The sequence below is a fragment of the Crinia signifera genome, chromosome 6, assembly GCF_055691185.1.
Source record: "Crinia signifera chromosome 6, ASM5569118v1, whole genome shotgun sequence".
NCBI lineage: Eukaryota > Metazoa > Chordata > Amphibia > Anura > Myobatrachidae > Crinia > Crinia signifera.
In genome coordinates this window covers 281,641,512-281,664,691 of record NC_139222.1, presented here as the reverse complement: position 1 = coordinate 281,664,691, position 23,180 = coordinate 281,641,512, and the positions used below count along the sequence as shown (strand labels likewise).

At 48.7% G+C, this 23,180-nt stretch overlaps 1 protein-coding gene across 4 annotated transcripts in view; it reads left to right on the top strand.

Annotated features, from left to right (window-relative positions):
* VTI1A (vesicle transport through interaction with t-SNAREs 1A) overlaps window positions 1-23,180 on the top strand; it is a 351,752-nt gene that overhangs the window by 8,910 nt on the left and 319,662 nt on the right. The gene's annotated exons all lie outside the window — the stretch shown is intronic.

Here is a 23,180-nt window from a genome sequence, read left to right as displayed (position 1 = left end):
CTGAAAGTGAAACCAAAACGATCTTTTTCAAACTTCCTGGACATAGACAGCGGAAACTGCAAAGACAGAGATCGGAGGAAGGAGCAGATGAGGACTCAGCCCCCTGGTGCTGAGTGAGGTGCCTAAGCATGAATCACTCAGCACACATCGCTGCACACATGCAATGCTTCTAGACAAGCCCTGCATGCACTGTCTATCTCTGTGGGCGATGGTGACGCAGGAGCCGCGCATCACTATCGCTATAGTGTCTACACACAAAGTGATCTGTGCTTTATTTCTAAGCGACTTAGTCACATTGCTTAGAAATTGGGCTAACACTGCCCTGTGTGCATGCCCCTTAAACCATCATTGTGACTAGCTTTTAACTAAAAAACACAGAAAACATCCCATCTTCAATAGAACGCCCATCTTAGTAAATGTACCCTTATGGAGTAATGGAACATAATAACCGAGAGGAACAGAGAGGTTAACACTGAATACTCCGGGTATTTCCTGGTAATCCTGTGATTGACAGTAGTGGCTGGAGGGGCTGACCCCACGGACTGGAGGGGATGAAAGCCGCTCAAACCTGCTTGTTTGAGCGACTTTCAGCTCAAAGTCGCCAGTGTGTATGGTCCTTTAGGCTCACAGAGTATTCTCCCCCCCCCCCCCCCTCCCGTTACTCCTGTCTCTGTATTCTGAGGTCCCTGTTCTGCCATTTAAAGTTTCCTACAGAAGAGAAGTGTCACCAGTGATCTATAGCGCTGAGCTAGTTAGGATTGTCACAACTTTATTTTATATCCTAAGTGATGATATGCTACTCTCCCAATGTTCTAGACTGTTATTACCAGCCTTTGTAGTGGGAGGGTATTGGGGTACTCTGTAACTAATGATCGCACATGCTCGGTAACGATACTTAATCAGTGTATGTTGGGCTGCAGGCTCAGAGGTCCACAGTATTTTTGTTTAAAGTGTCATTAGATTTTGATTCCATAATTCCGAGTAATTCCAGAGTCCCACAGGAGGAGAACATTCTATCAGACCGCTGTGCTACTGAAGAACTGATGTAAATTAGGTTACCCTGCGTCTGACACCAGCTTTCTTCCTGTGCCATTGCTAGGGGTTACCACTTTAATTTTGTGCACTTCTTGTCTTTTATACATCTGTCATTTTACCTCTACTCCATGGAAATTCCTATTTGACATAGTAACATAGTTTGTGAGGTTGAAAAAAGGCGTAAGTCCATTAATTCAACCTACCTGCACTGCTTGTGCTTTTTACCATTACTTTATACTGTATAACATTGCTTATTTTAGTGTTCTATTTCTCCACCAATAACATTGTTATAGTATACTAATGGCGTGGTGATTATATATTTACCAGTGCTGTTAGTTTTAGCTGCCCTTATGACCCGTATCCTGCACTGTTTCTAAATCACAAGGTCTAGTTTAACAGCAATGTTATACTCTGCGTACTTCCCCCATGCACACCTTGTCCTTCTTTTACTACACTCCATCCCCCCAATTTCTGTAGTTACACTCACATCAGGTTCTGTTTCTGTCTTTGGCTATGAAGTTCAGATACTGGGGGTTATTTTGGTTCACTCTTTCTGACAGATTCCTTCTTAGATGGACAAAACCATGTGCACTGCAGGGGGGCAGATGTAAAATGTGCAGAGAGAATTAGATTTGGGTGAGTTATTTTGTTTCTGTGCAGGGTAAATACTGACTGCTTTATTTCTACACTGCAATATAGATCTCACTTTGAAGTAATACCCCACCCAAATCTAATTCTCTCTGCACAAGTTACATCTGCCCCACCTGCAGTGCACATGGTTTTGTACATCTAAGAAGGAATTTGTAAGAAAGAGTGAACCAAAATAACCCCTTAGTCCCTGATTACCTTTAGATTGAGCTTTGGTGTTGTCTAGTCCTCTTCTGAGTGCTGCATATTATATATATTACTGTATGTATGCATATAACCATATAGCAGGAGATGTTATTGGCTGACCAATGATTGCTTGGAAACAGATATGTCTGCACTTGTGGCTAATTGGGCCCTGCTCTCAGTTGCGCCATTGCGCCCTCTCTGAGCTTAGATCATGTGACAACACCCAGTTACTCCTCCTTTATCATCAGTGTAGATGATATTACGATGTATCGCCTGCACAGATGTGTCCTTCTATATCATTGCTGCAGTTGCGCCAAACAGTCCCTATATGCGTGACAGGTGCTGGGCGTATTTTTCCACTATTTTTTTCGGGTTCTTTTTGGTCTGACAATGTACCCGGGTCCCTTTTCGATGCAGCTAGGACGCACCAGGGACTGCTGAGTAACACGGTAAGCAATAGTTGTATATCTGTGTGCGACAGTCTCTGACTGCATATGGAGTGCTATGTTGCAGCGGACGTAGTCTTTCTCTCTGCAAGTTCCTTTCATATACAGATTCCATCTCTGTATTGTGTTCATTCTAGCACCCTGCGTCTTTGAAAACACAGGCAGTCCCACTTCCCTGCCTGGGGTGTCATATTCTGTGTTGCTTCTAGCACCTGTTTGGTCTGCATACCTTTGCTGAAATACAGACCACACTGGGCTAGAAGCACCACAGCAGAGAGCGACATGGGTGAGGAGAAATGTCATGCTTGACTCAATGGGCTTGATGTAATGACCCTTGTGTTCGGCGGCCATGCAAACAAAAAATAATGTGAAAAACTTGTGTTGATTGTCAACCTTCCAATTGTGGATTTAACACTTTGTCCACCTTCCCACCCTGTCGACCGCGACTGTATCCTATCTGTTAATGGACGAATGCTTTTCATCCAGAACGTTATCATTAGAACTGTAACCATCATGTTTTCTTTGGCTCCTTTATACACATTAGCTGCAGACTGTGTAGTGCGGGATCATTATTTATGATTACTCTTACGTTACATATGGAAAACCTGGGGAGGCAGTACCTGCGTATCCCCTGCGGGTGGCAGTGTCGCCGTGCTTTCTGTATTTTCCAGCTGCGATGTTATTATTTGGCTACTACTAAATATTACTGTCTGATGAATTATATATTTGTAGTGGGATTTGCATTTCTATATTGGCTGAAGATACGGTGTTGAATGTTTTATTAACCATCCCAATGCAACTGTCAGCCTATTAAAGACATCCAGCGGAACCTGGGTGGAAGAATAAGCCAGAATGCATCATTCCATCAGATTGTCTTCACGGCTGTTTATTTCCTCGGTTCCCTTTTTTCGTTCTATTTAACATTCCTGTCGCTTTTATTTTAGTCTAAATCTGCGGCGCTTTAAGGAAAAATTAACGGCAGATTAGAGTTTGCTATTTGGGAACTTGAGATGTTCCATTGTTAAGAAATAGATTTATTTTTGTTCATGAAGGTAATGAGTGTTCTGCACTCGAGTGATAAGGGTGTAATCTGGCGTTCGGCGGACGAGGCGCCGGGCGCAGCTCAGACCTCGCCATTCAGGGGGAAGTATATGCGGGATACATGATATTCTGTTCTCTTTCCTCTTGGCAATTAAACCTGTACATTCATATATTTCACAGTCCCTCACCGCGGCCTAATCTGAGAGTTCCGCTCTAAACACAAGTAGCGCTTATCACAAACACATGTCTGTGTGGTCCGGCTCATTTTAATAACTTTTTAAACCTATAATCCCTTTGTGAGTCTAATGACATTCACAAATACACAGCGACAGAACCGGGATCCGATGGAATCTGAGAATGCTTTATTGGCTATTTCTGTCAGCGGTGTCCTACATGAGGATTGCTGATGGGTATGGTATATTAGGCCTGATTCAGACAGACCATGCTGCACTACAGATGGGGCAGATGTAACGTGTGCAGAGAGAGTTAGGTTTGGGTGAGTTATGTTGTTTCTGTGCAGGGTAAATTAGTGTTCATTCTAGCATTTAGAGCGGGCAGGGCACCGGGGGGGCGGACCGGGCCCGCCGACGTCACGAGAGGGGTGTTCCCGGGCCGCGACGTCACCAAAGGGGGCGGGCCCGGCCACTGTCGTCACCAAAAGGGGCGGGCCCGGCCCCTCCGAAGTCGCTGTGCTGCCGGGGAAGTTCCGGGCATCGCCGTCTACGGCGGCGCTGGGCTTCCCCTTGAGGCTGTTTAAGCGGGGCGCTGCTAGAGGTGCAAGGCACATTTTGCCCTTTAAAAAGCGGGCAGGGCGCAGCGTCCCGCTAAAACAGCCTAGCGGGAACACTAGTAAATACTATCTGATTTATTCTTACACTGCAATATAGATTTCAGTTTGATCACACCCAAATGTAACTCTCTCTGCACCTGTTACATCTGCCCCACCTGCAGTGCAGCATGGTTTTGTACATCTGCAAAAATTGCAGCCTTTCTAACAGGTCTGAATCCGACCCATTGGGTCAACAGTGATTTATTTATTTGTGTTTTCTGTTCTGTTTTAATACCAGACACCTGACTTAAAAAGGTCCCTGTGTCCATTTAAAACCAGGTAAAAAGCCTCAGAATTAGTTAGCCCCAGAACCTGTGTAATTCATAAGGTGTCCCGGATTAAAGGGCTATTATGGATGGACTATTACCCAGACCTCATAATCAGTAGTGTTGTTCCACTGTATTTGTATTCAAATGCGGAGCAGAATGTGTGTGAATTGTACATCCCTGCACATTGTAGGTAATACTTGTACATTGCATTATATCAGTTTTACAAGAAGGACCCGTTTCCCTGTTCTCCCTGTGCTTGTCCAGAGTTTAGGGTCCTGTATGCAAAGGCAGCAACTCATTGGAAGTGCCGACTTACCTGCCACCCTGTACTCGCTGTATTACATCGGTTTACGAGCCAGGAAAGCCGGCTGGGAGCGAGGGTGATATTTTCTTTTTTTCTTTTTTTGTAGTTACTTTTGTAAATCTACATACAGTAGTGCAGTAGATGTAAATAAAAGGGGAATGGGCCGATCTACTGTACCCTTACCATAAAGAATCCCGTCCTGTTCTCATGATGATCATCTTCTCTCCACTTCCTCATGTGGTAAGGATTCCACCGATCTACTGTACCCTTACCATAAAGAATACCGTCCTGTTCTCATGGTGATTATCTTCTCTCCACTTCCTCATGTGGTAAGGATTCCACCGATCTACTGTACCCTTACCATAAAGAATCCCGTCCTGTTCTCATGGTGATTATCTTCTCTCCACTTCCTCATGTGGTAAGGATTCCCCCGATCTACTGTACCCTTACCATAAAGAATCCCGTCCTGTTCTCATGGTGATTATCTTCTCTCCACTTCCTCATGTGGTAAGGATTCCACCGATCTACTGTACCCTTAACATAAAGAATACCGTCCTGTTCTCATGGTGATTATCTTCTCTCCACTTCCTCATATGGTAAGGATTCCACCGGTCTACTGTACCCTTACCATAAAGAATCCCGTCCTGTTCTCATGGTGATTATCTTCTCTCCACTTCCTCATGTGGTAAGGATTCACCCGATCTACTGTACCCTTACCATAAAGAATCCCGTCCTGCTCTCATGGTGATTATGTTCTCTCCACTTCCTCATGTGGTAATGATTCCACCGATCTACTGTACCCTTACCATAAAGAATCCCGTCCTGCTCTCATGGTGATTATCTTCTCTCCACTTCTTCATGTGGTAAGGATTCCACCGATCTACTGTACCCTTACCATAAATAATTCCGTCCTGCTCTCATGGTGATTATCTTCTCTCCACTTCCTCATGTGGTAAGGATTCCCCCGATCTACTGTACCCTTACCATAAAGAATACCTTCCTGTTCTCATGGTGATTATGTTCTCTCCACTTCCTCATGTGGTAATGATTCCACCGATCTACTGTACCCTTACCATAAAGAATCCCGTCCTGCTCTCATGGTGATTATCTTCTCTCCACTTCCTCATGTGGTAAGGATTCCCCCGATCTACTGTACCCTTACCATAAAGAATCCCGTCCTGTTCTCATGGTGATTATGTTCTCTCCACTTCCTTATGTGGTAAGGATTCCCCCGATCTACTGTACCCTTACCATAAAGAATCCCCTCCTGTTCTCATGGTGATTATGTTCTCTCCACTTTCTCATGTGGTAAGGATTCCACCTTACCACATGAGGTAGAATTCAGATTAAAAACCATTTGACTTTTTTATTGATCCAATATTATTAAAAAAAAATTCTCCTGGATTTATTTAATCATCAAAAGATGTGATGTTGCCCCTAGCAACCAATCAGATCTATCCGTTTTCTATTGCATCCTAGAAAATAATAGACAGAATGGAATTGGTTGCTGTGGGAAACCTCGCTGCACCCCAGTGTCTTTCCCGGGTTTGTTATCGGCTGCACTTGTTGCTGACCCAATTCCTTTGTTCTATATGTTGCTACGTTCCTTCCCTGCAGTTACCATGTTTCCTCCTGTCGCCTTTGTTCTCTGCACAATGAGCTCCGTTGTATTATTATATATATTCCTCCAGCGCGATTCGCCCGAATACGGAAGTCATTAGCCGTTACATCCGTCAGGCTATTTACTAACGATGTGTCGGTCAGATGTCTGCGGCGCTATGCAAATAGCCACCGACGAGGAAAAGAAAACCAAGAACGCCTGATCCGATTGGAGGGAAAAGTTCGTTATAAGAAGGTGCTGCTAAGCAGAAGTTAGCAGGCGGTTTAGGAAGTGATTGCGCTGGTAGAATCAGGGTGCATTGTGCTGAGGGCTCGGGTAACTGACACTGATTGGATAAGAAACGTGAAGCAGCCAGGCTGGCGGATAACAAACACCGAGGGCAGTGTGATTCGGGAAGAGGGAAGTTTATGTGACATGTTCTATGTCCCTGTTTGCTGCAGCGTTGATGCTCTGACACCTGATTGTCAGTTCTCTCTATTAGGCCGGGCTCATAAATGAAACATGTTGTATTTAAAAATGATGAAAGGCGCTAACACCGGCTGACAGACCCCATTCCCGGCAATGTGTAGGTGACGGTGCGGGATATAGGTTTGTACACGGCCTCGTAGAAAGTGACAGATCAAATTGAGATGTCAGTCTGAGGATGCTTTTCCATCACACCAGGTTCCAGCACTGATCCGGCTGCAATGTGCCGGTGGGATTTCGCCCACTTGTCCCCCCCCCCCCCCCCCCCCCATGGCCGACGTAATCCCCTGCTCTGACTACACGTCGGTTCTGATGGACTGCATGCGGCTGTGATGGGTTCATATCACATAGGGCGTATTGGGTCGGATTCTCAGCTGTGTGTGTTGCAGCATTTTGTACGCGGGAATAAGTACGTAAATCGCACGAGTATATGTTGTGTTCATTCTAGCACCCGCCAACTTTCAAATCCCCTGTAGCTCCATAGTGTTCATTCTAGCACCCGCCAACTTTGAAACCCCATGCAGTTCCTCTTCCCTGCCTTGGGTGTCGCCGTCTGCTGTGGTGTTTCTAGCACAGGTCTCGTTTGCATATCAGTGCTGATATACAGACCACACTGTGCTGGAAGCACTACAGCAGACAGCGACACCCCAGGCAGAGAAGAGGAACTGTATGGGTTTTCAAAGTTGGCGGGTGCTAGAAAGAGCATTCGTTCCTCTATCCTGCCTGGAGTGTGGCTCTACTGTGGTGCTTCTAGCACAGGTTGGTCTGTATCTTGGTGCTAAAATACAGACCTGTCTGTGCTAGAAGCACAGACCAGAGCGTGTAGATGTGCCAGATACAGAGATGTACGCGAACCGTCATCTCTGTATCTGGCACATATGTACGTTCGGGGCTACTGTAAATCTTATCCTGTGATGCCAGCAGCGGGTATTGTCCAAAACACCAGGGTGCAACCTTCTAATCACACCTCCACAATGCAGAGAGCACTAGGGGGAGTTGTGTCAAAGCTGCCCATAGTGACCAACCAGCTTCTGACTAGCCTTTTATCAGTCTTTTAAATGACAGGAGCGGATCGGTTGTTATGGGAAAATGTGCCACTTGATTTCTCTCCAAGGTTTTATATATCGTCTCCCAGAGGCCCACAGAGCAATACAGGAAGCGGATGGGAGTTTGTACTGGGGTAATGGGTCATTGTGTCCACCCAATTTAGGTCCACACAAGTTTTTCATCCCCTGAGGTTTTACTATCTGTGGGTTTGTTTTGTTCCCTCGTGCTCTGAGGCTGACTGTGGAGGATTTATATCATTACTGACTTGTGTGTGGCTTGTTAACCCCTGCACTGCCGAGGAACAACCACCAATAGGCACGGGGCCTAAATTGCAGCAGCTGCTGATGACGGAAGGAGTGGAGCAATTTTGTTTTCTGCGTGTGTCAGTTACGCTTGAGATGCATGTGAGTCGCACGCTGTCAGAAATGTAGGGGGGTGTTCCTGGGCTGTGAATGAGATGGCGCACAGCGATGGGGCCTAATTCAGACCTGATTACACAGCCGCTAATTTGCAGAGCCCTATAAATAGGTAAATGCCGCCCTGCCAGAGTGAAAGCCTGCCAATTGCTCAGCCCCAGCTAGGCTGCAGATTCATTCGCAAGCAGCTCTCCATTGAATGATCTTTTCAGTGTGTGCAGTGTGTGCGTAGCCCAGGGCTTACTCAGCGGCTGTGATGGAATCAGGGTGATCGGGGGCGGAGCTGATGTCACATGACTTCCCCTCACACACCTGGCCACGCCTGCGTATTCCCTGACCCTCCCAGATAACAGCCACTTACCATGTAATGATTCCCCAGTGTGTGCAGTGTGTGCGTAGCCCAGGACTTAGCGGCTGTGATAGAATCAGGCTGATCGGGGGCGGAGCTGACGTCACATGACTTCCCCTCGCACACCTGGCCACACCTGCGTATTCCCTGACACTCCCAGATAACAGCCGCTCCCCATGTAATGATTCCCCAGTGTGTGCAGTGTGTGCGTAGCCCAGGACTTACTCAGCGGCTGTGATAGAATCAGGCTGATTGGGGGCGGAGCTGACGTCACATGACTTCCCCTCATACACCTGGCCACGCCTGCGTATCACCTGACACTCCCAGATAACAGCCGCTCACCATGTAATGATTCCCCAGTGTGTGCAGTGTGTGCGTAGCCCAGGACTTACTCAGCGGCTGTGATAGGTTCAGCCTGATCGGGGGCGGAGCTGATGTCACATGACTTCCCCTTACACACCTGGCCACGCCTGCGTATTACCAGACACTCCCAGATAACAGCCGCTCACCATGTAATGATTCCCCAGTGTGTGCAGTGTGTGCGTAGCCCAGGACTTACTCAGCGGCTGTGATAGAATCAGGCTGATCGGGGGCGGAGCTGATGTCACATGACTTCCCCTCACACCCCTGGTCATGCCTGCGTATTCCCTGACACTCCCAGATAACAGCCGCTCACCATGTAATGATTCCCCAGTGTGTGCAGTCTGTGCGTAGCCCAGGACTTACTCAGCGGCTGTGATAGAATCAGGCTGATCGGGGGCGGAGCTGACATCACATGACTTCCCCTCATACACCTGGCCCCAGACAGAAGACCACCAATAGACGTAGACGCACTGCTTAACCCGACTAGGAATGAGCCCCATAACGACGAGCTGCTTTTTCTTTTATATAACTTCAGGCATCTTTATAAAACACCCAATAACGAGTCGTCCCCCTGACTGCGATCACTCCGCGGTCATCACTGCCTCCTGCACCTTTACTTTCCTTCTCCACTCCAAGCATGCGGTGGGCGATCGGAGCATATGGCAAGGAACCTGACGTTCCGGCCCCACCTTGAGAAATGCAGCAGCAGCGATCCAGCTATAAAGGCCCAAATATGGGGGATATTGTTGCACGCACACACACACACCGAAATAAGTCGCTGCATAAGCATTGTCATTAACGATCAGCTCATTGTGGTAATGGGGCTGCAGCCTCGGAACGTGGGCTTGCTGGGGGAGATGCAGGTTTTTTTCTAAACGAAGTATTGTTCTGGCTTCACGGCTTGATTGGCCCAGAAATAGCAATCAGCCTGGGAGCTGGATGACAAGCCTCTTAGCGATGCCTTTTATCTTTCAGATGAGTATCAACATTGTATGCTTCCTAATGGAAGTGTAATTTAATGAAATCTATTGGGTAAACATACTTCAGATGTTCAAAGGAGGTGACAAAATTTCTGCTGGCAGCCAGGACCTGGCTGTTCTCCAGCTTGCCTCCAGCTCTATGCATATAGCATTTACAGAGGCACTTTAAATAGGAACGCAGACTATTGTTTCCCGTCCCCATTATACCTTGCCCTGAATTTTAGATTTTTCTGCTGTATCGCTGTCTCTCGTCCTCTGACATGTTACCTGCCCAGGCAAAGTGGGATCTCAAACCTTCGCCTGTGGTAGGTACACGCGCCTCGCTGCCGGATATGTCGCGTCCGCGGGTTGCCTCTGATTTGTATATATAGATCATTTCACAAATGCACTTTTTGCAGTCATTAACCAACCAGTTTTAAAGGGGGAGGGGACATTAGGTCGACGGTCAAAAGGTCGAGCACTATTCATGTTGACCTTTTCTTTGTCGACCTTTTGCTTGTGTCAACCGTTTGACCATGTCGATCTTTTACACATGTCGACCTTTTGGCTTTCTACTTAGACACTGTCGACCGGGCAACCCGTACTCTTTTGAAGTGGGTGGGGTTTAAATAATTTACAGCCAATCAGACAACTTTAAATGGTGAACGCCAAGAGTATCGATTTTTTTTCCGTACCTGTCAAATGCTGCTTTTCATTGATCAATTCTGTATGATGGTAATTCTGTATGATGATTATTATTATATTGGGGAGCGTGTTCGCCATCTCCTGGTAGAAAGAAGATCTGCAGCACAGGATAGCAAATGTATAGCAATGGTCTTTCTCATCCATCATCCTTTGGGTACATTTTACTAAAGCTTCTATAAATAAAAAGAGGTGATGTCTATGATTTCTCGAGTTCATCCTAGAACGGGGTGTCAAACTCAAATTCATCGGGGGCCGCATCAGCAGTTTGGTCACCCTCAAAGGGCCGGTCCCCCAAAAAGTACAAATGACAGAAAACTTGTACAAGGTGTACTTTAAAGCAGTATGAAACAGGACATGCATATAACAATAATGCGATAACAAAAAAGAGCTATGCTGCAGAAATGTAATTCCACATCCAGTACTAATTATATTGAGGTGCAGGGTTCAGTGGTAGACAGGGACAGAAGGTACAGAGCTGCCTTAGGGATGCTAGAGGAGGTGACACCATTTTGGGAAAGACATTTTAATGTGGGCTAGCAAGATAGACACGCAGTGACTAGAGGAGAGCATGGCCTGGTGTGTAAATGTAACCCTCAGTGACAGAGATCCCCACGTACAGCGACCAGCCCGAGCTATACACTACTAACCTATTTCAGTCACCCGCCTCGCACACACAGTTACCGCTACTACCAGCAGTCCAGCACAGATCGCCAGCTGCGTGACGTCCCAGTCCCAGCAACCAACCCCGCAGCTCTGGCGAGCGAGTGCGTGCGGGGTGTGGGGTGGGTGAGAGGAGGTGGCCTAGGTAGGAGCTGGGACACACTGCCTCGCGCGGGCCACATGACGAGGTCTGGCGGGCCGGATTTGGCCCGCGTGCCTTGTGTTTGACACCCATGTCCTAGAACATGATTTCTGAGTGGTTGCTATGGACAACAGCACCTATTTTCAGTTTGAGAAGCTTCAGTTAATTCACCCCTACGTTCGTCACTTCGGTGATGTCTAGTTACCAGATGGCTGCCGACAGTCGGAATCCCGACTTATAGGGGCTAGTCTCCCTTGTGGGGGTCCACGACGCCCATACAGAGAGAATACAACTGGTGACGAGCGTAGCAAGCCCGCAAGGGGCTTCTTTCGCCCCGCTGTCGGAGTACCAATGGTCAGACACCCCCATACCACACCCGCGGCTGCTGCAGTGCTCATTGGTCCGATGCACCATGTTTGTTTCACTGCATTCATCATAACGGGGACATTTTTCTGACAACTAATATTGAAAGCAACCATGGGAAATCTAAAGGCGCCCATCCCATTCTCGGGGAGGAGCCGCATGTGTAAACGCACCCGCAGATCCTGAGTCGGCTGGCCCAGGTGTCAGGTGCAGGTTTTTTTGGTACTCTTTACCTAGAAGGGCGCCCGTCGCGGGCATCGCGGGTACATTTATGTATGGCCGCGACGCGATGCCCGCGATTTCCCATTGAAACCCATGTTAAACATGGAAATCGTGTCGGTCGCGTCGCGGCCGGCCATAAATGTACCCGCGATGCCCGCGACGCGATGCTCCCGATTTCCCATAGGAATCAATGTTAAAAGGCGCGATGGACCCGATTTTACTGTTAAATGGCTCAATCCACCCGATTTGGCCATAGGAATCAATGTTAAATGGGCCACAGAGCCCATTAACCCTTAAATGTCCCCCCAAATTTTTAACGCCACCCCACGATCCACGCCAACCCGAAGCGTGGCGAGCGCAGCGGTACGCGTCCTCCGACCTTTTCATGCCCTACTATCCACTAGGGCGTGGTGTGAGAATATAATAGTGTGGCGAGCGCAGCGAGCCCCGCGAGGGGACGCGGATACCTTCACAGTTATGCGCGTCCCCTCGCGGGCTTCACAGGTGTCCGTGGCGACGCGGACACCTGTGAAGCCCGCGAGGGGACGCGTCTACCTGTGAAGGTATCCGCGTCCCCTCGCGGGGCTCGCAGCGCTCGCCACGCTTCGGGCTCAGTGGCTCGCTGCGCTCGCCACACTATTATATTCTCACACCACGCCCTAGTGGATAGTAGGGCATGAAAAGGTCGGCGGACGCGTACCGCCGCCCCTCGCGGGCTCGCTGCGCTCGCCACGCTTCGGGTTGGCGTGGATCGTGGGGTGGCGTTAAAAATTGGGGGGGACATTTAAGGGTTAATTTGGCCTATTTGGCCCCAAATCGGGTCCATTGAGGCATTTAACAGTAAAATCGCGGTCAATCTGCCGTTTTAACATTGTTCCCTATGGGAAAATCGCGGGCATCGCGGCCATCCCGATTTACCCGCGATGCCCGCGATGACCGCGATCACCGCGATTTTTACCCCCGACGCCCGCGATTTCAATCGCTGGCGCCCTTCTAGGTAAAGAGTACCGTTTTTTTTTTGTTTTTACCCATGGATTGCCTACTAGACAACTGTCCGTCTTCAATTGGTAGTTGCCATTTTCTCCGGACACTGCATTTATACATAAAAGGGGTTTGTATTCCACGGACGTTGGGACTTGTTTGCGTGAACTCTCAAAACCGCATTTGCTTCCATGGCTGGAGAACAGCTGTAAGTTCTTTACGTTTTCTTGATAATTGAACCTTACAATTTTTTTTTTTTTTTTTTTTTTATAAAGTTTTTTATTGATTTTTTTTTTTTTTTATAAATAAACAAAATTAAAAAAAATACACCGTGTCAATTTTGTATGCATTTCGCAAACAAGATCAGTATTGGAATAAAACCATCCCAGATGAGCATAGAGAAAAAAGTACTGGTAGAGCTAAGAGTCGGAGATAGTCATGTGCGCGAGGCCGGAAGGGAGCTAACCCCAGAGACGCAAAGCATGACCACAATCGCTTATCCTTTGTCGTGAGTAACATAAAATTGTGAATCTTGCCAGAGACCCCAAACGTTGTCAGATTTAGTCGAATACATAAGTCGCTCATGTGAAAGGGTAGTATTGACGAGTGCAATCCACGCAGCGGTAGATGGGGGATCAGACCTCATCCAGGTATGGGCAATGCAAACTCGGGCCAAATCTAACCTGAGGTGGGTGGGAAGGGCCTCCTCCAATTCCAAACCAAAAATACCTATGCGAGGAGACAGAAGAGGTAGCTGAATACTCGTATCCCGGATATTGGACGTGACGTCCTCCCAAAAGGAAGATACCCAAGGACATTGCCATAGCAGATGCCAGAAACCAGCCCCACCCGTAGAGCACTTGGGGCATGCATCTGATGCAGAACTTTAAATCCAAAGCATTTGGGGGGGTCCAGTAGACCCTATGAAGAATATACAGCTGGAATCTGGCATATGCCGTGGCACCTCTAGGGGAACTAAGCACCTCATCCTCAAAAGTTCCTAAATCAGTCACCCATTTAGTATGCAATGAACAGAAACCCCCAGCTCCAGAGAAGGAGAGGAGCGAGGATTACAGAACCGATATCCTCCTCCGGTTCAGCTATTTACTGACCAGCGCATGAGATAACGCAATTGCAAATATCTATAAGGGATGGAATGGGAGGTGGCATTAGTGACCTGTTATATAGGGATGGGATGGGAGGTGGCATTAGTGACCTGTGGTATAGGGATGGAATGGGAGGTGGCATTAGTGACCTGTGGTATAGGGATGGAATGGGAGGCGGCATTAGTGACCTGTGGTATGGGGATGTAATGGGAGGTGGCATTAGTGACCTGTGGTATGGGGATGTAATGGGAGGTGGCATTAGTGACCTGTGGTATGGGGATGTAATGGGAGGTGGCATTAGTGACCTGTGGTATGGGGATGTAATGGGAGGTGGCATTAGTGACCTGTGGTATGGGGATGTAATGGGAGGTGGCATTAGTGACCTGTGGTATGGGGATGTAATGGGAGGTGGCATTAGTGACCTGTGGTATGGGGATGGAATGGGAGGTGGCATTAGTGACCTGTGGTATGGGGATGTAATGGGAGGTGGCATTAGTGGCCTGTGGTATGGGGATGTAATGGGAGGTGGCATTAGTGACCTGTGGTATGGGGATGTAATGGGAGGTGGCATTAGTGACCTGTGGTATGGGGATGTAATGGGAGGTGGCATTAGTGACCTGTGGTATGGGGATGTAATGGGAGGTGGCATTAGTGACCTGTGGTATGGGGATGGAATGGGAGGTGGCATTAGTGACCTGTGGTATGGGGATGTAATGGGAGGTGGCATTAGTGACCTGTGGTATGGGGATGTAATGGGAGGTGGCATTAGTGACCTGTGGTATGGGGATGTAATGGGAGGTGGCATTAGTGACCTGTGGTATGGGGATGGAATGGGAGGCGGCATTAGTGACCTGTCCTATAGGGATGGAATGGGAGGTGGCATTAGTGACCTGTGGTATGGGGATGGAATGGGAGGCGGCATTAGTGACCTGTCCTATAGGGATGGAATGGGAGGTGGCATTAGTGACCTGTGGTATGGGGATGGAATGGGAGGTGGCATTAGTGACCTGTGGTATGGGGATGTAATGGGAGGTGGCATTAGTGACCTGTGGTATGGGGATGTAATGGGAGGTGGCATTAGTGACCTGTGGTATGGGGATGTAATGGGAGGTGGCATTAGTGACCTGTGGTATGGGGATGTAATGGGAGGCGGCATTAGTGACCTGTGGTATGGGGATGGAATGGGAGGTGGCATTAGTGACCTGTGGTATGGGGATGGAATGGGAGGCGGCGTTAGTGACCTGTGGTATGGGGATGGAATGGGAGGTGGCATTAGTGACCTGTGGTATGGGGATGTAATGGGAGGTGGCATTAGTGACCTGTGGTATGGGGATGTAATGGGAGGTGGCATTAGTGACCTGTGGTATGGGGATGTAATGGGAGGTGGCATTAGTGACCTGTGGTATGGGGATGGAATGGGAGGTGGCATTAGTGACCTGTGGTATGGGGATGGAATGGGAGGTGGCATTAGTGACCTGTGGTATGGGGATGGAATGGGAGGCGGCATTAGTGACCTGTCCTATAGGGATGGAATGGGAGGTGGCATTAGTGACCTGTGGTATGGGGATGGAATGGGAGGCGGCATTAGTGACCTGTCCTATAGGGATGGAATGGGAGGTGGCATTAGTGACCTGTGGTATAGGGATGGAATGGATAGGTGGCATTAGTGACCTGTGGTATAGGGATGGAATGGATAGGTGGCATTAGTGACCTGTGGTATGGGGATGGAATGGGAGGTGGCATTAGTGACCTGTGGTATAGGGATGGAATGGGAGGCGGCATTAGTGACCTGAGGTATAGGGATGGAATGGATAGGTGGCATTAGTGACCTGTGGTATAGGGATGGGATGGGAGGTGGCATTAGTGACCTGTGGTATGGGGATGGAATGGGAGGTGGCATTAGTGACCTGTAGTATGGGGATGGAATGGGAGGTGGCATTAGTGACCTGTGGTATGGGGATGGAATGGGAGGTGGCATTAGTGACCTGTGGTATGGGGATGGAATGGGAGGTGGCATTAGTGACCTGTGGTATGGGGATGGAATGGGAGGTGGCATTAGTGACCTGTGGTATGGGGATGGAATTGGAGGTGGCATTAGTGACCTGTGGTATGGGGATGGAATGGGAGGTGGCATTAGTGACCTGTGGTATGGGGATGGAATGGGAGGTGGCATTAGTGACCTGTGGTATGGGGATGGAATGGGAGGTGGCATTAGTGACCTGTGGTATGGGGATGGAATGGGAGGTGGCATTAGTGACCTGTGGTATAGGGATGGGATGGGAGGCGGCATTAGTGACCTGTCGTATAGGGATGGGATGGGAGGTGGCATTAGTGACCTGTGGTATAGGGATGGAATGGGAGGTGGCATTAGTGACCTGTTGTATAGGGATGGGATGGGAGGTGGCATTAGTGACCTGTTATATAGGGATGGGATGGGAGGTGGCATTAGTGACCTGTGGTATAGGGATGGGATGGGAGGTGGCATTAGTGACCTGTTATATAGGGATGGGATGGGAGGTGGCATTAGTGACCTGTGGTATAGGGATGGGATGGGAGGTGGCATTAGTGACCTGTGGTATAGGGATAGGATGGGAGGTGGCATTAGGGACCTGTGGTATAGGGATGGAATGGGAGGCGTTATTAGTGACCTGTGGGATGAGAATTGGCATTAGTGACCTGTGGTTTGGGGATGGAATGGGAGGTGGCATTAGTGACCTGTGATATAGGGATGGAATGGTTAGGTGGCATTAGTGACCTGTGGTATAGGGATGGAATGGTTAGGTGGCATTAGTGACCTGTGGTATAGGGATGGAATGGTTAGGTGGCATTAGTGACCTGTGGTATGGGGATGGGATGAGAGTTGGCATTAGTGACCTGTTGTATAGGGATGGAATGGGAGGTGGCATTAGTGACCTGTGGTATAGGGATGGAATGGGAGGCGGCATTAGTGACCTGTGGTATAGGGATGGGATGAGAGTTGGGGTACTGGGAAGGATTATATGGACAGTGTCAGGAATATTATGCCCTACTGGAAAGGAAGGAATACTGCACTGGGCATTATTATTTAGCCTTCCAGCATTGTTGGCTGCCCATATGCAGGATCAGCTGCTACTAATGGCACCATATTGTGCCCAGAGGACGGATCCTAGTGACAGGTACATTACTGTTATAGAGTTACATTTACCGTACAGTTTTAGTCAGACGTCACTTCCCATCCCTTGTGTGTGTGTCGGGGGGTACACATGGGGCGATCTGTATACGGACCCGATTCTAATTCTGGTGTGTTTGCACCAGGGACCGATGCTTCTGCCCTGCGCATGCACATATGTGCCTATGCAGGGCTTCTGTGTGGGGTGACTTACATAGTCGCCATGGTGCTCGCACAGGGGGATGGAGGCTCGCACAGGGGGATGGTCGGCGACCATCGAATGATTTATCCCCCATATGCTACCCTGCGCATGAATGTTTATACAAAACAGCCATTCGCAAAGTGGCCATCCCGGTCGGAGCACACCGGGGGGCGGGCGGCTTTAGATGGCTCACCTCGTGGCGATGGCGGCTCATATCTCATTGTGTGTACACCCCATGGTGTTGGCGGCTCATATCTCATTGTGTGTACACCCCGTGGCGATGGCGGCTCATATCTCATTGTGTGTGCACCCTGTGGCGATGGCGGCTCATCTCTCATTGTGTGTACACCCCGTGGCGATGGCGGCTCATATCTCATTGTGTGTACACCCCGTGGCAATGGCGGCTCATATCTCATTAGATGTACACCTCGTGCCGATGGCGGCTCATATCTCATTGTGTGTACAGCTCGTGGCAATGGCGGCTCATATCTCACTGTGTGTACACCCCATAGCGATGGCGGCTCATATCTCATTGTGTGTACACCCCGTGGCGATGGCGGCTCATATCTCATTGTGTGTACACTCTGTGGCGATGGCGTCTCATATCTCATTGTGTGTACACCCGGTGGCGATGGCGGCTCATATCTCATTGTGTGTACTCCCATAGCGATGGCGGCTCATATCTCATTGTGTGTACACCCAATAGCGATGGCGGCTCATATCTCGTTGTGGGTTGGGATCATTCGTCAGAATGATTCTAGGTCTACAGTCATTAGGTCGACCCCACTAGGTCGACTGGCAGGAAGGTCGACCTGACTTAAGGTCGACATGGGCCAAGGTCGACATGACTTAAGGTCGAATTTGCATAAAGGTCGACATGAGGAAGGTCGACTGGTCATAAGGTCGACATGGGTTTTTCACTGTTTTTTGATCCGAATGTCGACACAGTCGACATGGACACAGTTGGCAATGAGAATCGGACCCTCGCATCGCTCGCTTCGCTCGCTATGCTTCGGGCACGGTGCCTCGCTGCGCTCGGCACACTATTTTATTCTCCCACCACGCCCTAGTGGATGGTAGGGCATGAAATACCGCCTGTCGGCACATGTCGGCTTAAAAAACAGTGAAAAACCCATGTCGACCTTATGACCAGTCGACCTTCCTCATGTCGACCTTTATGCAAATTCGACCTTAAGTCATGTCGACCTTGGCCCATGTCGACCTTAAGTCAGGTCGACCTTCCTGCCAGTCGACCTAGTGGGGTCGACCTAATGACTGTAGACCTAAATGCATTCTGACGAATGACCGCATCCCCTCGTTGTGTGTACACCCCGTGACGATGGCGGCTCATATCTCGTTGTGTGTACACCCCGTGACGATGGCGGCTTATATCTCATTGTGTGTACACCCCGTGGCGATGGCGGCTCATATCTCATTGTGTGTACACCCCGTGGCGGGTCATATCTCATTGTGTGTACACCCCGTGGCGATGGCGGCTCATATCTCATTGTGTGTACACCCCGTGGCAATGGCGGCTCATATCTCATTGTGTGTATGCCCCATAGTGATGGCGGCTCATATCTCATTGTGTGTACACCCTGTGACAATGGCGGCTCATATATCATTGTGTGTGTACACCCCGTGGCGGCTCATATCTCATTGTGTGTACACCCCATGGTGTTGGCGGCTCATATCTCATTGTGTGTACACCCCGTGGCGATGGCGGCTCATATCTCATTGTGTGTGCACCCCGTGGCGATGGCGGCTCATCTCTCATTGTGTGTACACCCCGTGGCGATGGCGGCTCATATCTCATTGTGTGTACACCCATAGCGATGGCGGCTCATATCTCATTGTGTGTACACCCTGTGGCGATGGTGGCTCATATCTCATTGTGTGTACACCCCGTGGCGATGGCGGCTCATATCTCATTGTGTGTACACCCCGTGGCGATGGCGGCTCATATCTCATTGTGTGTACGCCCCTTTAGGGTTCACATGTGCTAAAAGGTCTTTTTTTTTTTTTTTTTTTAGCAAATGTCTGTAATCTGTAGCTCACCTCTCCCGCAGCATCTGTCACCCTCCGTGCCAGCTGAGCGGAGCCCTTTGTCTGCAGCTGGCACATAGAGTATACACAAATCTGTGGGGTGCGGGACCCGCGGCAAAACAGCCTGTGCGACGCTTATCTCACAAAGGGAAACACAAAATGTCAGCGCACATTCCCCCTGGTTATAACAAACTTCAAGGGCCAATAACACAGGTGCACGATGCAAATTCTACCCAGCGTCCGTATCAAACCCAGTGCCGTGACAGGACCATTAATGCTGAAAAATAACAAATGGTTAACAAAACACTGTGCAATATTCCGATTAACCCAAACCTTAACATACAGGGTAACGGAAACATTAAAGTAACAGAACCCTAAAGGTGCCCACACCCTGCCTGCGACGTCTCACAGCAGTGTACGGACACCCGACAGAGTGCGATCCGCCGGGACCTTCCCTGCGGCAGGGACACATGCGATCCGTTGTGATGGATCGCATGTGTCCCTGCTTCCCGCCTCCCTCGCCGCCTGGAGGAACAGGTGGACGGACGTCCGGCCTGTCCGACTACCTGGTCGGGTCCGATGTGCACGGGACCGCGCATCGGACTCGACGGCATGTCAGGAAGATGCAATTTGGTCCGATTTAACGGGCCGATTGGTCGCAATCGGCCGAAATCGGACCAAATCGCCTCGATGTATGGGGTCCTTTAGAATCACATTATCCGGACAGCACAAAAAGCCTTCTTTATAAACTTTGTTATATAAAAGTTCTAGCATATCAATCAAAATAAATAAAATGTTGTCGACCGCATATAAAACAACCTGGCCGAAGCGTGGCGAGCGCACACGGATTACTTCACATGTATTATGCGGGGCTCGCCGCGCTCGCCACGCTTCGGGCTTGGTGGCTCGCTGCGCTCACCACGCTATCTTAAAATCAACTCCACGACAACGTGGATAGTGGGGGTATGAAAAGGTCGGAGGACGTGTACCGCCACCGCTCGCCACGCTTCGGGATGGCGTGGATACTGAGGGTTACATCTCATTGTAAGCACCCATCACATCTCATGGCTTGTACAAATAAAAATCGCATCACATTGCATCGCATGCCGCAATATTCCAGGGGGATGCGATGCGATGAGATTTTTAGGAGCCCATACGATGGAAATCGTGGGCGCCATTCTAGGAAACAAGCACCGCTTGTTCTTAAAATTTTGGCCCATCAACCCCTAGTTCCTAAAATAATTTTAATGGGCAGAAAAATACTTAGGGCAGGCAAATCCAAACTATGGCCCTCCAGCTGCTGTGAAACTACAATTCCCATCATGCCTTGCCACAGATTTGCTATTAGGGAATGCTAGAACTATGGCAAGGCATGCTGGGATGTGTAGTTTCGCAACAGCGGGAGGGCCATAGTTTGGACATGCCTGACTTAGGGGATCCTTACCACAACGCTCTGCCAGGCCAAGTACCTATTTATACCCCTAAGTATATGGGATTCAGCATCCGCAGTCTTCAGGTGTATGTAGACGGTAAGTCCTACACTTCGCCCGCTTCAGCCATGGCCCAGCAATGCCCATCCTTTTACAAACCGGTTTTATTATCTTTGTGTGTGAGTCCAGTCACGGATACCCAGAATTACATCTGCTGCAAATATTACCCTATATAATAAAAGATGTGTTGTATGCTGGCGGACAACATATAGTGCCCAATGGGGCAATTAAAGTGTTGCTCAGTTGGAAAAAAAATTGCAATACAAATTACAACCACTAAGTGGAGCTCTTCCCAGCGGTTGTGCTCTGTGTTACCACCTAGTGGTTGTAATTTGTATTACACTTTTTCCTAAACAGTCTTTGCACCTATCTGCATGTTGTGTTTACTGCTATACCCCAGCATCCAGCAGGTGCACGGAGGGACATTCCGCAGGACGTTACATTACGCGCACGCACCACATGTTCGCGGTTTGTTATTCGTTGCTTTTTATGTCACTTCTCACTGGCAAGTTTTAAAAACTTTGTCGGTAACCTGTGATATGCTGAGGCCTGGCGCTCGCCTGGGCTTATTAGGGATTAGCAAACACTAGAATCTGTCTCCCCAGGAACCTTTCAGAGGTAATTTGAATAAATCGCGTGTCACCCACTACATAAATCATGTCTTGTAAATGCAGGCTGCGGAGTTGAAAGGTCGGATGCAGCGACTGCGCGGAACCTATCCGGAAACAATTTCAGTCAAGCAATTACTTCACCTTCCCATGTAAAGTTCAGCTGAATACATCTGCATATTAACTGCGTCCCGCGTACATTGGCTGCTGGCGGAGAACTTGTTCTATTGTAGAACAATTCATTTCAATCCCCGGGAGGCGCAGCGGGGTCACAGCGCCGTACACAGGACGCTGCAAGAAGATTGATGACCGTCTCTTTACACTAACATTTGTACCCGCTTGGCGAGTGCGCCCATCAGTGTCGTCTTATTCCCTAGTTATCAGCCACATATAGAGAATGTCCTGTAACCAGCATTGCTGTATATTAATATTGGTGTATAATCGCTGTGCGCGACAGGGCACTGAGTGTCCACAAGAACCTGGTGCCTGCGGTCTGTGCACTCTGATGATACAGCTCAGCGTTCCGTTACAGCATCTTACATAGCGCAGAAGATTCCGTTACAGCGTCTTATATAGCGCAGCAGAGTCCGTTACAGTGTCTTATATAGCGCAGCAGATTCCGTTACAGTGTCTTATATAGCGCAGCAGATTCCATTACAGCGTCTTATATAGCGCAGCAGATTCCATTACAGCTTCTTATATAGCGCAGCAGATTCCGTTACAGTGTCTTATATAGCGCAGCAGATTCCGTTACAGTGTCTTATATAGCGCAGCAGATTCGTTACAGCGTCTTATATAGCGCAGCAGATTCCGTTACAGGGTCTTATATAGCGCAGCAGATTCCGTTACAGTGTCTTATATAGCGCAGCAGATTCCATTACAGCGTCTTATATAGCGCAGAAGATTCCGTTACAGCGTCTTATATAGCGCAGCAGAGTCCGTTACAGTGTCTTATATAGCGCAGCAGAGTCCGCTACAGTGTCTTATATAGCGCAGCAGATTCCGTTACAGTGTCTTATATAGCGCAGCAGATTCCGTTAGAGTGTCTTATATAGTGCAGCAGATTCAGTTACAGCGTCTTATATAACGCAGCAGATTCCGTTACAGCGTCTTATATAGTGCAGCAGATTCCGTTACAGCGTCTTACATAGCGCAGCAGATTCCGTTAGTGTCTTATATAGCGCAGCAGATTCCGTTACAGCGTCTTATATAGCGCAGCAGATTCCGTTACAGCGTCTTACATAGCGCAGCAGATTCCGTTACAGTGTCTTATATAGCGCTGCAGATTCCGTTACAGTGTCTTATATAGCGCAGCAGATTCCGTTACAGCGTCTTATATAGAGCAGCAGATTCCGTTACAGTGTGTTATATAGTGCAGCAGATTCTGTTACAGTGCAGATTCCGTTACAGTGTCTTATATAGAGCAGCAGATTCCGTTAGTGTCATATATAGCGCAGCAGATTCCGTTAGTGTCTTTTATATAGCGCAGCAGATTCCGTTACAGTGTCTTATATAGCGCCGCAGATTCT